Source organism: Ruditapes philippinarum, unplaced genomic scaffold (assembly GCF_026571515.1).
Source record: "Ruditapes philippinarum isolate M1 unplaced genomic scaffold, ASM2657151v2 ctg616_1_1_1_1, whole genome shotgun sequence".
In the NCBI taxonomy this organism is placed as follows: domain Eukaryota; kingdom Metazoa; phylum Mollusca; class Bivalvia; order Venerida; family Veneridae; genus Ruditapes; species Ruditapes philippinarum.
In genome coordinates, this window is record NW_026857130.1 from 120,611 (window position 1) to 135,008 (window position 14,398).

The following is a 14,398-nucleotide window of genomic DNA, read 5'->3' on the forward strand; positions in this document are numbered from 1 at the left end:
CTTCAAGTACTGTTTGACAAATTTTGATTATTCAAAAGGAATTAGATCTACGTGTAATTTCATTACTTAACAAAAATCTTCATTCCTTGTCTTATATTGAAAACACTGTTAAAATAATTCAATAATTCTTAGGACTTTATATTGTCAATCAGGTCGCAATTTGATCCAGCGGTCAATTCAGACTTGACTATAATTTATGAATGGAAACACCAATCATCTTATTTTACTAAAAGAAATGACAATGCATATCAAGAAAGACTTTAGTTCATATGTGCAGAGACATAGATATCTAGCTACATCTCTGATATGTGTAGTTCCATTAATTTCAATGGTTAGTTAAAAAATTAAGAGTTTAAAATTTAAGTTTACCTTCCAACTTTCAGGTTTTGAAACAAATTATTCAAAAGCTTTTAAAGTTAAAATGCCTGTTTCTTTTAAAATGAATTTGTTAGTTATGACTGAATAGTATTTACACTTAAGACTCAAAAATTCTTACAATCGTAACCTTCAAGTTGATTGTGACCTGTACTCATACCTTGAAAGTCAAGTTATGGTTAAATTTTTTGTTTGTTGATGGACCTTGATGAGTTCTACCTATCATACTTATTTTTGGTCAAACGGGAAAGTTCAATGTCTATGTGACCTTTTTATAATATTCAAATTACAAATGTGCAGTTGCAACTATCTAGCTACTATCTGGCACAAAGAAAAGGGGAGAACACTTCTCATCAGGCATCTTGTTTTCTTTTTAGATCTTTGGTTGTCTGTAGCCAATCATTAATCCACCAGGCGAAATTTGATGAAACTTGGCAGAAATGTTCCATGTTGCATGAAGCTCTACCAAAGTTCAAATGATTCCAGCCCAAAATGCATACATGTATCTGTGTCAATGAAGCTGAAAGTACAATCTTTAAGAATCTTTTCTGAAAGCACAAGGTCTAAAGCTTAAGTATTTGGGATGTAGGATTTTCTAAATCATATTAGCCTAGTGACTCCAAGGTTTATATAAAACACATTTAAATTTTTTTGGGGGAAACTTATTTGCTCAGACATTAGATATTTACATGTAGCATTTAGCATTGCCTACATGTAGTTGACCTCTACTAAAGTTAAGGCATTCCCCTGGGGACTCCTTGAGGTCCCTTAGTTTACATAAGCTGGTAGATGTTCTCTACAAAATTCTTAAAGGGAAAGACAAGGTTAGAATAAAAACTTGATTTCAGAAAAAGAATACTATAAATAATAAACCTGCAAATTTTCTGCCGCCAAATAATAATATTAAACGAATGATAACAAAATTTAAATCGCTAAATCACCGATTTCTACAAATCAGTAGGCGCGGCCATGTTTGTGTATTGGCCATATATAAACAGGTGCGCGTGATGTCATTTCCCCACATCTTTAGATTTATGATAAATCAAGTTGAATCGTAGCGAAATATATTAATATTATAAAGTATTGACCAGACAATTTTATTTTCACAGGAGGTGTAGAGGAGATTTTTTTTATAATACGTAACAAATACGTTCAAAATACGTAACAATATTCAAAAAAAAAAAAATAAGTAAAGAAACAAATAAAAAATCAACGTCTACCGGTCGCACCACTTCAGGCCAGTGATGCCCGTTACTTCAAACAATGCTATGTTCATTAAAGTCTCATCTTAATGTAATTAAACAATATTTTTAATAAATAAACATAATATTATTTAACAAAGTTTCACAATCAAATAATGTAATTAAATAAACAAACAAATGACCAACGAATAATGGGTTGTTAATTATTGTAACGTTTAGACATTTTTACTCAGCTTGTTTTTATTTAAGATTATCGTTTGCTGAAATGATTTTGTGTTACTTGACTATTATGTAAATGTTTATATTGCGACAATATATTTTAATTTACGGTACTTTAGAATATACGTTTGGTATACGTATTTTTAATAAACGTTTGTATCATATAATATAATAATCGTCTCAGTGATCAAGATCATTCTTATCAGCCAATGAAAATAAAGTCATGCTTGAGCGATCATGCTCAGCAGGTATAAATAAGGCGGCAGAGCCAAAATTACTCAGTCTGCAGAGGATTCACCGGGAGGTTACTTTATGTAATTGGAAGCCTCGCTTCATACATAGAGGATAATTTCGTCTACCTAACTGAAGCCTAGCTTCATAGGTAGAACTAAATATCATTGTTTATCCAATTGAAGCCTAGCTTCATGGATATAGTGTCGTTATAGTTTAGTTGTGAAATTGTATTTGACTCTGGGTACTTATAGACCACCACATTTCCTGAAAGCCTCGCTATCAGAAAATTGGTAAAACATATAGGTATTAAAAATCCAGAGGTAGACTTTTAAAACGAACTAAGCTTTGTATAGTTGGAACTTTGTTGTAAATCCCTACCAGCAACTTATCTTTCTATCTAAATAGAAGCCTACGCTTCATAGCTAGGGAGGTATGTTGCTGGACTATAGGAAATTATCGGGTTGCGCGTGAATATCTATAGCTTTTTGAATTATTTCATTGTGTTATATTGTAAAGATATTTACTATATTTTAGACTTTTAGAATTTAATAGTGTATTTTGGAGTATTAATTCAAGCTGATTGTTTATGATAATATGATAATTTCATAATCATTTGTATCTAATCAAACGGCAGGTAGCCCAAAGAAAAAAATTTATTAATATATTCGTTGTTTACATCCGCTCGGTACACGTTACAAAAAAATTGGTGGCAGCGAAGTGGGATCATATAGATAAAAACAACACCATTATCTGGCCCACATATTAAAATAGATATTTGTAAAAATGGCTGGAGTAAAGATTTTAGTAATAGCAATGAGCTTATTTTGTTACAACGAAAAACTCAGAGATTTGCAGCACCAAAATGAAGCTTTGAAACTGCAAAATGAAATATCAATACTTGAAAGACAAATTGACAGTAAATGCAGTTATCTTTTCAAAATCAATATGACTCAAACTATGAAGACAAACAAACGTCAACACCTAAAATTTTTAACAAGAACAATATGCAACACCTCTATCAGAAAGAAGGCGACGTTTATTACCACCGACCCCAGATAAAAAGCCCTTTAAAATAGAAAAGTGTCTTAACCCCATTAGTTGAAAAACAAAGTTTACGGAATCTCCTTGTAACCCTGTGATTTGTCATTTTTTGTGGAAATGAAAATTTAAAAAAGAAAATCTTATATAAGACAGCACTGTAGAAGAATACATAAAGTTACGGAATCTCAAGATACAGGGCATTCGGAAAGTGTGCATGCTAAATCTATTTGTTAGAGGCAGTTTAATAAAAACAAATATTTTGTATGTTCATGCGGGGCGCATGTAAAACGGAGGCGTGGGTAGTGTAACGTTTAGACATTTTTACTCAGCTTGTTTTTATTTAAGATTATCGTTTGCTGAAATGATTTTGTGTTACTTGACTATTATGTAAATGTTTATATTGCGACAATATATTTTAATTTACGGTACTTTAGAATATACGTTTGGTATACGTATTTTTAATAAACGTTTGGTATCATATAATATAATAATCGTCTCAGTGATCAAGATCATTCTTATCAGCCAATGAAAATAAAGTCATGCTTGAGCGATCATCTCAGCAGGTATAAATAAGGCGGCAGAGCCAAAATTACTCAGTCTGCAGAGGAATTCACCGGGACCAGGTTACTTTATGTAATTGAAGCCTCGCTTCATACATAGAGGATAATTTCGTCTACCTAACTGAAGCCTAGCTTCATAGGTAGAACTAAATATCATTGTTTATCCAATTGAAGCCTAGCTTCATGGATATAGTGTCGTTATAGTTTAGTTGTGAAATTGTATTTGACTCTGGGTACTTATAGACCACCACATTTCCTGAAAGCCTCGCTATCAGAAAATTGGTAACATATAGGTATTAAAAATCCAGAGGTAGATTTAAAACGAACTAGCTTTGTATAGTTGGAACTTTGTTGTAAATCCCTACCAGCAACTTATCTTTCTATCTAAATAGAAGCCTCGCTTCATAGCTAGGGAGGTAGTTGCTGGACTATAGGAAATTATCGGGTTGCAGCGTGATATCTATAGCTTTTGAATTATTTCATTGTGTTATATTGTAAAGATATTTACTATATTTAGACTTTTTAGAATTTAATAGTGTATTTTGGAGTATTAATTCAAGCTGATTGTTTATGATATATGATAATTTCATAATCATTTGTATCTAATCAAACGGCAGGTAGCCCAAAGAAAAATTTATTATATATTCGTTGTACATCCGCTCGGTACACGTTACATTATTGAACGGCGATAATTATCATTATTATAAAAATCCTACTAAAACGTGTTCTTAATAGTGCATGTAATTAAATTTTTGCAGTTTGATTCTGACTTTCAAATTAAAAGGTGTGAACATATGTTATAATTGATGTACACATTTAAAAAATATAAGCAACTATTTTGAAAAGTAAAATTGGGTTAAACAATGTCTGTCAACGTATGATGCTGCGTGGTATTTATTTACTTTGTAATCGTAGCCGCAAAACATTTTTATTGGCTGCTCAAAAATCTAATTTGCATAATTTATTCACACAATTGCTGGTTCTTACTTACTTATGTCTAATACTGTGCATTATCCATTTTAATTGTTCCTAATTTGCACCAAATGTTCCTGTCACACTGTGTACTGACGATTTTTATTGGCTCCTTGTATGCCTCTGTGCCGACAGACCTTTTGAATCATGCACAATGTTGCCTGATTGGTTAATCACCCTTGTCAAATATTCTCATGACGAAATAGACATCTATTTTTTTACGCTTCATCAGTGAACTGAATGACCTTAGGGAAATTAAGTTCCGCACCTGTCAAGTTATACTGTAAATTACAGCAATTTCATAAAATAGAAAACACATTTTTTTCAGTTACCAATAATCATTTTAAATATTAAGTGAATTAAATGATTTTTTGTTTTTATTGGATTAAATTAACGGTAGTAAGTAATGCGTATCTGTGTGGGAAAGGGATTGGGTAAGTAGATAACTTGGAAAAGGCTATAGGGAAAACTGATTTAACCCGAGAATAAATGCGTAATTAAAGGGGAATGGGCAACCTATTGCTGTTGGGTACCAGTTTTAACTGGGGTGCCTAAATAACCTAACGGACAGTTTTGTTTTCATACGTTATTAGTCTGGCTGCCGATTTTCCTGCGCCATTCTCATTTTTAGCATCAATGGTGTCAGCAGATCTCTGCATATTGGAATTGAGTTGATATTTTTACGCTGAAAAAAATGATACATGACCGGCGATGTACCCTATTCGGACAGCATGTCTAGCGAAAATTAAGTACAAATAAAAGGATATATCGTCAAATTTGAAGAAGTTTCTCATAGTAACCAAAATTAAATTGATGGTTTATCTTTGAAAATTAAGCAGTCATTGCTTAAATCATGTGGTGGCATCAACAGCAAGCTTGAAAATCGGACAAAAAAATGATAATTAATGTCGGGCGGCGTCTTCAATTAATTAAATTAAAGCAATTCAGTTCCATATGATGTTTTCATAAATAATATATAATGTACGCAATAAGATTAATAAGTTCTTCATCAAGGTATATTTCAGTTTGTACCAGCGTGTACACCTTATACCGGAAGTGGGTGTAACACGTCACAATCTCGGTCTTCGTCTGTCTCGCGAGTAATGACAGAACGCCAAAATGGCGGCGCCCATGAACTTATTTCTCAAGTAAAAAATAGTGTCTCAAAACACGAATTTCTCACTTATAGGGTTGATGTCAACAGAAAAACTGTCATGGAACCTCTTTTTAAATGATGAATATTTATATTAGACAGACATCAATCCATCCATTCCTATTCCTTTAAAGTCATGCCCTTGGGGTAGTTAATTTATTATGTTAAACTAAAAATACTGTCAATCTTCTTGTGAGAAGAACTTAGATATTTAGCATGTAACATTTCCCAGTGTCATAATGTTCTACAGTCATTTTGAATATTTTTGAAGATTATTTATTTAATATTATAAATATATATATTTTGAAATATTTTGATAGATTGATATTATATTTTGAAGCAATTCCGTTATATTGGTTCATATGTTTTGTTAAAGTCCGATGATTAGATAGTAAAATATAAAGGGAGACAATTTCAGTAGTTACATTTTAGAATTGTCATGCAGGGTTGTCTTTCTTTTAAAAATTAATTCTCTCTTTCTGTTTTTTAAAGTGATCATATTCATAGTAAAAAAAATATGCATGCATAGCAATTTTTTTTAATTCACTTATATCTGAAATTTATGCATTGCCAAAATTATTTTCCTTAAGCAGTACATGATTGTACTGTTTGTAACAGACGTTGTTGTATATGGAGATGAGTGTGCTATTTTATAATTTCCCTTACTATGTTCATTTTGTACTGTTTTTACAATGATCTTATCTATTGTTAAAAGTTTTAATTTGAAAGTTTTTCATAATAAAGAAGTCACCATCAAATTATTATAAATCATAAAGTGGTAAATACCTCTTCTCTCAGATGAATGCTCATATCGAGGTTTCACTGGTAAGCACAACAAAAATATACATTGATGCAATATTATTACTTTCTTAAAGATAGATGTCATGCTCTTAAGAAAACCCTCAAATGACAAGAAGATGAGCTCTAGCACATATTGTTACAAGTGTGTCTTATGAAAGGAGTGGATAAAAAAAGATGATCCAAGGACATGATTTTAATAACTTTTGTAGCTGACAATCAGCTTAGGTAATGCTTCTTGTGAAATATATCAGTCAAGCTAATGTTACAAAGACAGTTTAGATTTGTTTTCCTTATTTGTAGAAGACCACGATAATTAGTGCCTCATGCCATATGCATTCTAAAGATTTAAGACAACCTGCAGAATGGGTATAGACCTGGTGAGGTCCTTATGGGGATATAGTTCCTACTGTAATTCTAATGCAAGAATATACTTGCTATTAGAAAGCTGGGTAATTTAAAGGAATGGTAAAAACATTCTTTGATATTACCAAAATAGACATGTTTATGATATAAAAGTACATATATAAATATCAGTGTTATATACTGCCATTTAAGAGGACAATGAATTATTAGACTTACAGTGATTTTTCTCACTTAATTGGGAAGAGGCCTGAGCCTCTTGATTTGGGGAAAAATTATCGCTAAAATTGCTGATTTGGGAAGTAAAAAAGCTGGTTTAAGTTCAGATTTTTGGGAAAACTGCATGATTTTAAAGAAAATTTCAATTTGGAAGAGGCCTTTTTGGAGTCTGTTATATAAGTAGGAAAATCACTGACTTAACTGGTTTAATTATCTATTTGAAGATTCTGGATCCAGCTATAACTGGAAAAAAATAACAGTGTTCATATTATGTTCCAGGTTCTTGTGTATCAAACTGAAAGTTCCACCACCAGCATGCCTTCGATGGCCATTGATGTTAAAAATCAAAATCTGAATTACCCTTGATATGTTGAAGATATCTCACCGTAAGGAAAAACACATTTTGTATAACTTGACTTTGTGTAAGAAAAAAAGTGCTATAGCTACAGTCATGGTGTGGCCGTTGCCAATGCTATTTCCAATGCAATTGCTATCCAAAAACTTAACATAGGTCATATTTTTTATTGTATTTTATTATTGATTGCCTTCATGCATGGACACAACAACCATTTTGAGAAGACTTTCAAGTTGACCAGACCTTAACCTTCAAGGTCAAACGCTTGAATTTTGATTTGATTTTTACCATAATTGGCTATAACTTTGTTATTTGTGAATGGATTGTTTTCATAATTTTAAAAAAGATCAAACTTTTTTTGACCTTAACTCAACCCTAACTCATAAATGACCTTAACCTAGAAGGTCAAATTATTGTTATTTCACAGTTTTATTTTGCTATAATTGGCTATAACTTTGTAAGTAATAAATGGATTGGCTAAAAACTTGTGCACAACATCCTTGGGTCAAGACTTTAAAGAATATTTAATTGAACTTAAGTTAACCTTGACACTATAAAAGGTAAAATAAATAAATTTCTCAACAATTGGACATATCTTTGACATTTATTTATGGATTTGATTTATACATAAAAGAACTAAGGTCAAACTATTGAAATTTACTTATTATATTGCCATAACTTTATTTTTTTATTCACAGATTTAATTTATTCTTGGACAAAAAAATGAACACATATGACAACAGAAAAGAACCTAAAATCATACTCATAGTCTATAAAGATGTATCAAAATAGGTGAACTGTATCACAGTCAAGGTTATCACATGTATAAGATTTTAGTTCTATATCACTTAAATGTTTTCCAAAGTAAATTTTAAGATTAGACATGACATTGTATAAAATTCTAATTCTACATCTAACACATTAATGTTTTCATCATTCAAGGTTATGACCTGTATAAAAAAAACTCTTAAATTTTTTAGATGTAACACATTAATATCCTTTAATAAACTTTTTATAGTTCTTGTAGTGATAAAAGAATGGAGCCATTAGATGATCATCTGAGGAAAGAAGAAAGTGGTAGTATAAAACCTCTTACTGTCTTAACTGAAACATCTTCCCTTCTATTGGTTTATTGATCAAGATATTTGGATTTCACTTCCTTGTTCTCCATATAGATCAACTTTATTACAGATATGCTAAACTATTTTCTAAGATGTTACATTCCTGAAAAAATCAACATCAGTCTGTATAAAGTGTTTGTTTTATATGCAGGTCACAAACTCATTAAAAATTTTCTGTAACATACCTATTAAATTAAATGTACTATTTATAGGCATTTGCTGGAATGGATTTGTTTACTTTTAATATGTAATACATGATACCTTGTCATGAAGAAAGAAAAATAGCCAGACGAATATGAAAAAAAATTGTGAAGATTTAACAAACCTGTCATAACATTCACACTTTTACATTCATATAAACAAATTCTGTGTTTATGGTAAAAAAAACTTTAACAATATAACTGAAAATTGAGATTTTGTTGGAGGGTGGGGGACTGAGGCGCCGAATCTTTTGGAATATTTTCAACAGTTTTGACTGTTAGGATATTACACATAAAGGCCCATAATTTATACCAAGAAATCCTGGATGATCATTTATATTAAGAAGTAGGCATTAACCTGTAAAAGGTTATTTACATGAGGTTTGAAGCATTAATCATGAGAGCTCTAATTTGCAGTGTATTTTCACCAATTAGGGATTTATTAATAAAGTCATGAAAAAAGGTTAATGTTGGAAGGTGTTGTTATAACAGCCAAACTATGAATTTATATACAGTAGTCATTGGAAACTTAAAGGCATTAATAGTAATGTTTTTTCCGAGTGTAGGACAAAAGCCCCCCCGGACGAAAGCCCCCCCCCCCCCCCCCAGTCTAAAAATGAACAAGGTGGACAAAAGCCCCCTATGAAATTTACACATAGGACAAAAAAGCCCCCCCCCCCCCCCATCAAAAATACAGGTAGGACAAAAGCCCCCCCCCCATCTTTTTTTCACATGCACAGGTGCTCAAATTCATCAAATTTTCACACAAACTTGTAAATTAAAATGAAAAGAATTTGTTTAATGTTTATTTATAATGTAGGTATTGAAGTGATAACAAAGAGGTATATGATAACAGATGAAATAATGCATGCATGCGATAGTCTGAATTCATAGCTCTTCATATACACAACAAGGGTAATGTTTAATCACTTTTGTAAATTTGTAAAGGGATCAAATTAATATCCTTAGCTTTATGTCACCTACATGTGATGTCCATACATATCTTTTATACACATAAATAACACAACTTTAATACACTATATGTAAATTTGATTGACCCATGGGGGGGGGGGCTTTTGTCCTACCTTTACTTTTTTATGGGGGGGCTTTTGTCCTATGTGTAAATTTCATGGGGGGGGGGGGGGGGCTTTTTGTCCACCTTGTCATTTTTAGACGGAAGCTAGCTTTGCTGTTATCATGTATATAAAAATAATGAGAAAGCATTTTTAATGTTAAAATTCTGATCAGAAAGAAAATGGTTTTAATTTTCTGTTGTCTTTGATTAAGCTGTCAAGCTGTGTCATATTTTCAGGTATTATAACATTCTGTGGAAGCCAACCAGGGGTTTCATTATGACCACAAGCTCAGTAAAATCCCCTACAACACATGTTATAGGCCACCAGGACTTGGGCTAATTTGGTAAATTTATTTAACATTTTTTCTTGCTCTTATTATCAGACAAGTTGTTTTTAAAGGTTGATGCTTTACTTATATGATGTCTCAAGGTCTCATTTAGATGGCCATTAACAAAGTAAACTATTTTGAAGTTTTGAAGTAAATTTTATGTAGCTGCAATTCTAATATAAAAAAAGCTGTTAAAATTATAAGAAATATAATGTATCAAACAAGAACTGTGAAAATAATTAGGTCACCTGTGCTTACATACATTTCTAAAAAAAATGACCAAGCTTTTTCTTTATAAACATAATGAAGCACAAGAAAAGTGCTCACCATAGATTGGCCATTATTTGGAAAAGTATCAAGTTCTTAATTGTTTATAGAGATAAAGCATTTAAAATATAATAGAATAAGCAAGAAAAAATACCTGACATTTTTTGTGGATAGTTTTTGGCCCGCCTTTTTTTTTTACCCAAAGACTGGTAACCCCCAGGACAGATACTCCCCAAACCAAACCCCAACCCTATGGGGAAAATATTATTTGTAGGGAAATGTTTTGTTTTTAATTATTTAAAAATATTTTTACAAATAATATGGCCCTATATGCCCTGAGCAAAGTGACATGGTGAGCTTTTGTGATCGCTTTTCATCCGGCATCCGGCTGTCCGTAAACTTTTACTTTAAACGACACCTCCTCATATACCCCTAAGCCAATTTCATCCAAACTTCACAGGAATGTTCCTTTGGTAGTCAATTTTAAAAATTGTTCAAAGAATTTAATTCTAAGCAGACCAGGTGAGCGATTTCAGGGCCATCATGACCCTCTTGTTAAAACTCAGTCATGGCCAGTAGATGACACCTATTGATTTTGAGGTTAATCAAGGTCACAGTAAAATCCTTGTCTAATCAATAGCTGGAGTTTTGTCATTCATCTGTTAAAAAGAAAGACATAAATTTATTGCATTATTTACAATTAAATTACCATAAAATTTAAAAAAAAATGTTAAGCACATTACACTTTAGACATATTTCTATTTATTTGCTCTTCTTACTTAATTGATAACTATGATTCCAGGCCATTAATTTTCTTACAATCATTTCCATAGTTTGTTTACAGGTCACATGACATAAAGGTTACGAAGGACAGCCACTTTCAGATTCAGATATGACCTTAAAGGTATTGTAATCTATCTTTTTATTTTCTTTGACCAGAAGCAATTATTGTCCTCTCTCTCATTCATTCCATTGACCAGAGGGCATTGATTTACTATCAATTCAATCCAAAACAGATCAGCATCTGGAAAATATTCTTACACCAAAACAAATAGTCCCATGGAAAGGATTTGCTTTTCTATTATTTTGGTAACAGCAGTTTTTTAATGTGTTGAGTATAAAGGAAATTCTATATTAGAGATTTACAGTAGTAAGTTACAGTTCCGCTGTGTCTGTATATACATGTAGTTTTATTGAAGGCTGGAATTGGTTTTTTCCTCCAGTTCAAAGATTTTCTAAATGTAAGTAAACTACATTTTATTTTATAGAACCTGTTTTTTTTTTTTTTCAGATTAAAGCAAATCATGTTTCTTTCCATTTCAGAAATAGATTTTTTTGTTCGCTTGTTGTTTTTCTTTTCTTGAAAGGAAATGAATGTAGTAATGTAGCAAAGCTTAAGAATTAATTGACATAATTTGATAATTTTCTTTTGAGTGAAAATTTATTCAGAAAACATGAATTTTGCTTAACTGAAACTCTGAGAGAAATGTATAAAATTGAAGTATGATTAGTATCAAATTAGAATCAATGTAAACTTTTGACACCCTGCATGTTACCTATAATGGTTTAAATTATGTTTTATTTCAATTTTATTTTATCCAAATTATACAGCTGTTAAATTGCAAGAAAAGAGAAATTTTATATTTGAAACTTCAAATGAAAAAAATGAATGGATTTTTATCTGTTATATTGAATGGTGTTTTTTTATTACTGTGGAATAAAATAGCTTAGCGACATAAACTTAAGCTTTTTTAGAGCTTTCTGTTCATCACAGCATTTAATTTATTACAGTCATGGTTATTATAAACACATTACTTGCCTATTCTGTTAAAATCCCATAATTCATGCTTTCTCAGGAGAAAGCATTTTTCCGCTATATTAAAATGTGATTTTATGAACAATTAAATCCATTATATTGGAAAGGTTTTAACACTGGTGCACTTGTTTTGAAGGGGTTAAAAGGTAAAGGGTGAAATGTTACTGAAATAAAAACTGTTCACTATTTATTTTAAGAGTTTCAGGTCATTAAGATCAAAGAAATTATTCAGAGATAGTGTGAAATGGTGTATTATTATCAAGATTATATCTAAGATTAAATCTAATTAATTATCAGGCTTTAACTGATCAGTGATGTTATAAAAAAAAATATTCCAATTTGACAGAAAGGTTTTTTCCTATAATTCTGAGACAAAAATGTGCATTTTAAACTAAAAAAAATGTATAATCCCCTGTACTAGAAACTTAGGTGGAAGTCATAGTTTATCTTACAAATCTTTTACCAATGTAGATATATATACAGTTTAACACACATTCTTTCATTGAAATTTTTAAGCATGATCATGCAAAGTGTTTGCTTAATGGAGTATGGAAGCTGTTGTAGGCTTGTTGTGTTATAAATAGAGACAAGATATTATTGCTGTTTTACATTTAGGTTTTTGTGATTATCTCATAAGTACATTCATCCCATATACTGAAAATTTTGTATTAAGAAAACTGGAGATTTTCAAAAGTTACCTTGAAATGTAGTCATTTTTTATATGATGGTCCTTGTACTCCACCATACCCAATGTATTTTCTTTAGGTTCATCTTGTTCTCCATACTTTTATTAACAGTATCAGTCAGGTTTACCCATTAAGTTTGGGACAGCCATTTAACTCCACCAAATAATCTTTTGAGTATCGAGTTAAGTGAAAGGGTGGTAATATTCCTCTATAATTTTTTTCTTTTCAAATTTAACTTTGATGATCATTTTATTCCTCCATGGATATGTGTATTGTGTGTGATTGTTCATGTACACCACCATAGATTATAATATCTGCTGTGATAAGTGCCTGTAGTCATATACCAGTAACCTTGATGTATGTAAACTTACATAATTCTATAATTAATTACATACATTATTACAAACAATATCATAAATTTACAAAATAAATGAGATTTCAGCACAACTTTGTCCCAACTTAATGGATGATATGTTTTTAGTTAGTTAGGATCATGTAATATTTAGTGTTTGAAGATAAAATTTCTGATTTGATTTGATTTTCAAATATTCACTTCACAACTGCCACAATCATGTCACTCAGTGTTTTCTGATATAACTATTTCTGCAAATTACTTGATCTTTTTCTGACTTCCACTCAAAAAAAAACACAAAATGACCGGAATATTTTTTAGAGTCCCTTTTTCTACACCATACTGGGGATGACAAAATCTTGATAAAACTTAGGAGAGCAAAAATTAGCACTCTCAGCACAGGCATTTATTACCCCTTGATATAAAGTAAAGATATATTATAGTCTAATGTTATATATTTTAGTAGGCCTTCTTTGATTTACACTCACAGATAATTTTATGATATTTACTTATGTAAGACTATGGTATTAGCTTGAGGTGATTCTATGTTAGCATTTTGTGTGAAAAACAAATAGAAAGATAAAACAAATCAGATAACGCTCTACCTTACGTATGGACATTGCACTTCTATACTACTATATAGTGTAAGAGAAATTTGGACAATTTTTTTTTCAGGTATGATTTCATTTTAGTTAATAAGATTTCATAATTTAATTTAATCAAGAGTATAAAAATGTACAGCAACTGGAAGTTGCTTTTCTGTTTTTGTTTGATTTTTTGTTTGGCTGACTGTCTTCATTTAAATTGTGTTTTTCATTTAAAAACCTTTAAGATTTTTTGGTTCATAGAAATTGTGTTGCTCTCTATTACCTTTATATACCCATCCCTTATATAGCCTGCACATCGATCCCTTATATATGAAAGAACTCATCAATTTTTGAGGTAGGGAGAAAATGTGTTAATTCGAGACTTGACTTTGTATGGTTTCTGTGACAGTTTCTTACAATATCTTCACGACATGCTATTTATAGATGTTCAGGCCTCGTTTCAGAAATCCTGTT

General features: G+C 31.0%; 1 protein-coding gene across 3 annotated transcripts in view; it reads left to right on the forward strand.

Moving 5' to 3' along the window:
- The first annotated feature begins 11,313 nt into the window (after positions 1-11,313).
- LOC132748870 (hydroxysteroid 11-beta-dehydrogenase 1-like protein) overlaps positions 11,314-14,398 on the forward strand; it is a 35,295-nt gene continuing 32,210 nt past the window's right edge. Inside the window, exon 1 of one of the 3 annotated variants that reach the window (XM_060738528.1) lies at positions 11,314-11,387. The gene's annotated coding sequence lies outside the window, so the exon portion shown is untranslated. Of the gene's footprint in view, positions 11,388-11,565; positions 11,725-13,865; positions 14,013-14,398 lie in introns of those variants that run through there. The other 2 variants (XM_060738530.1, XM_060738526.1) reach the window with 2 other exon arrangements.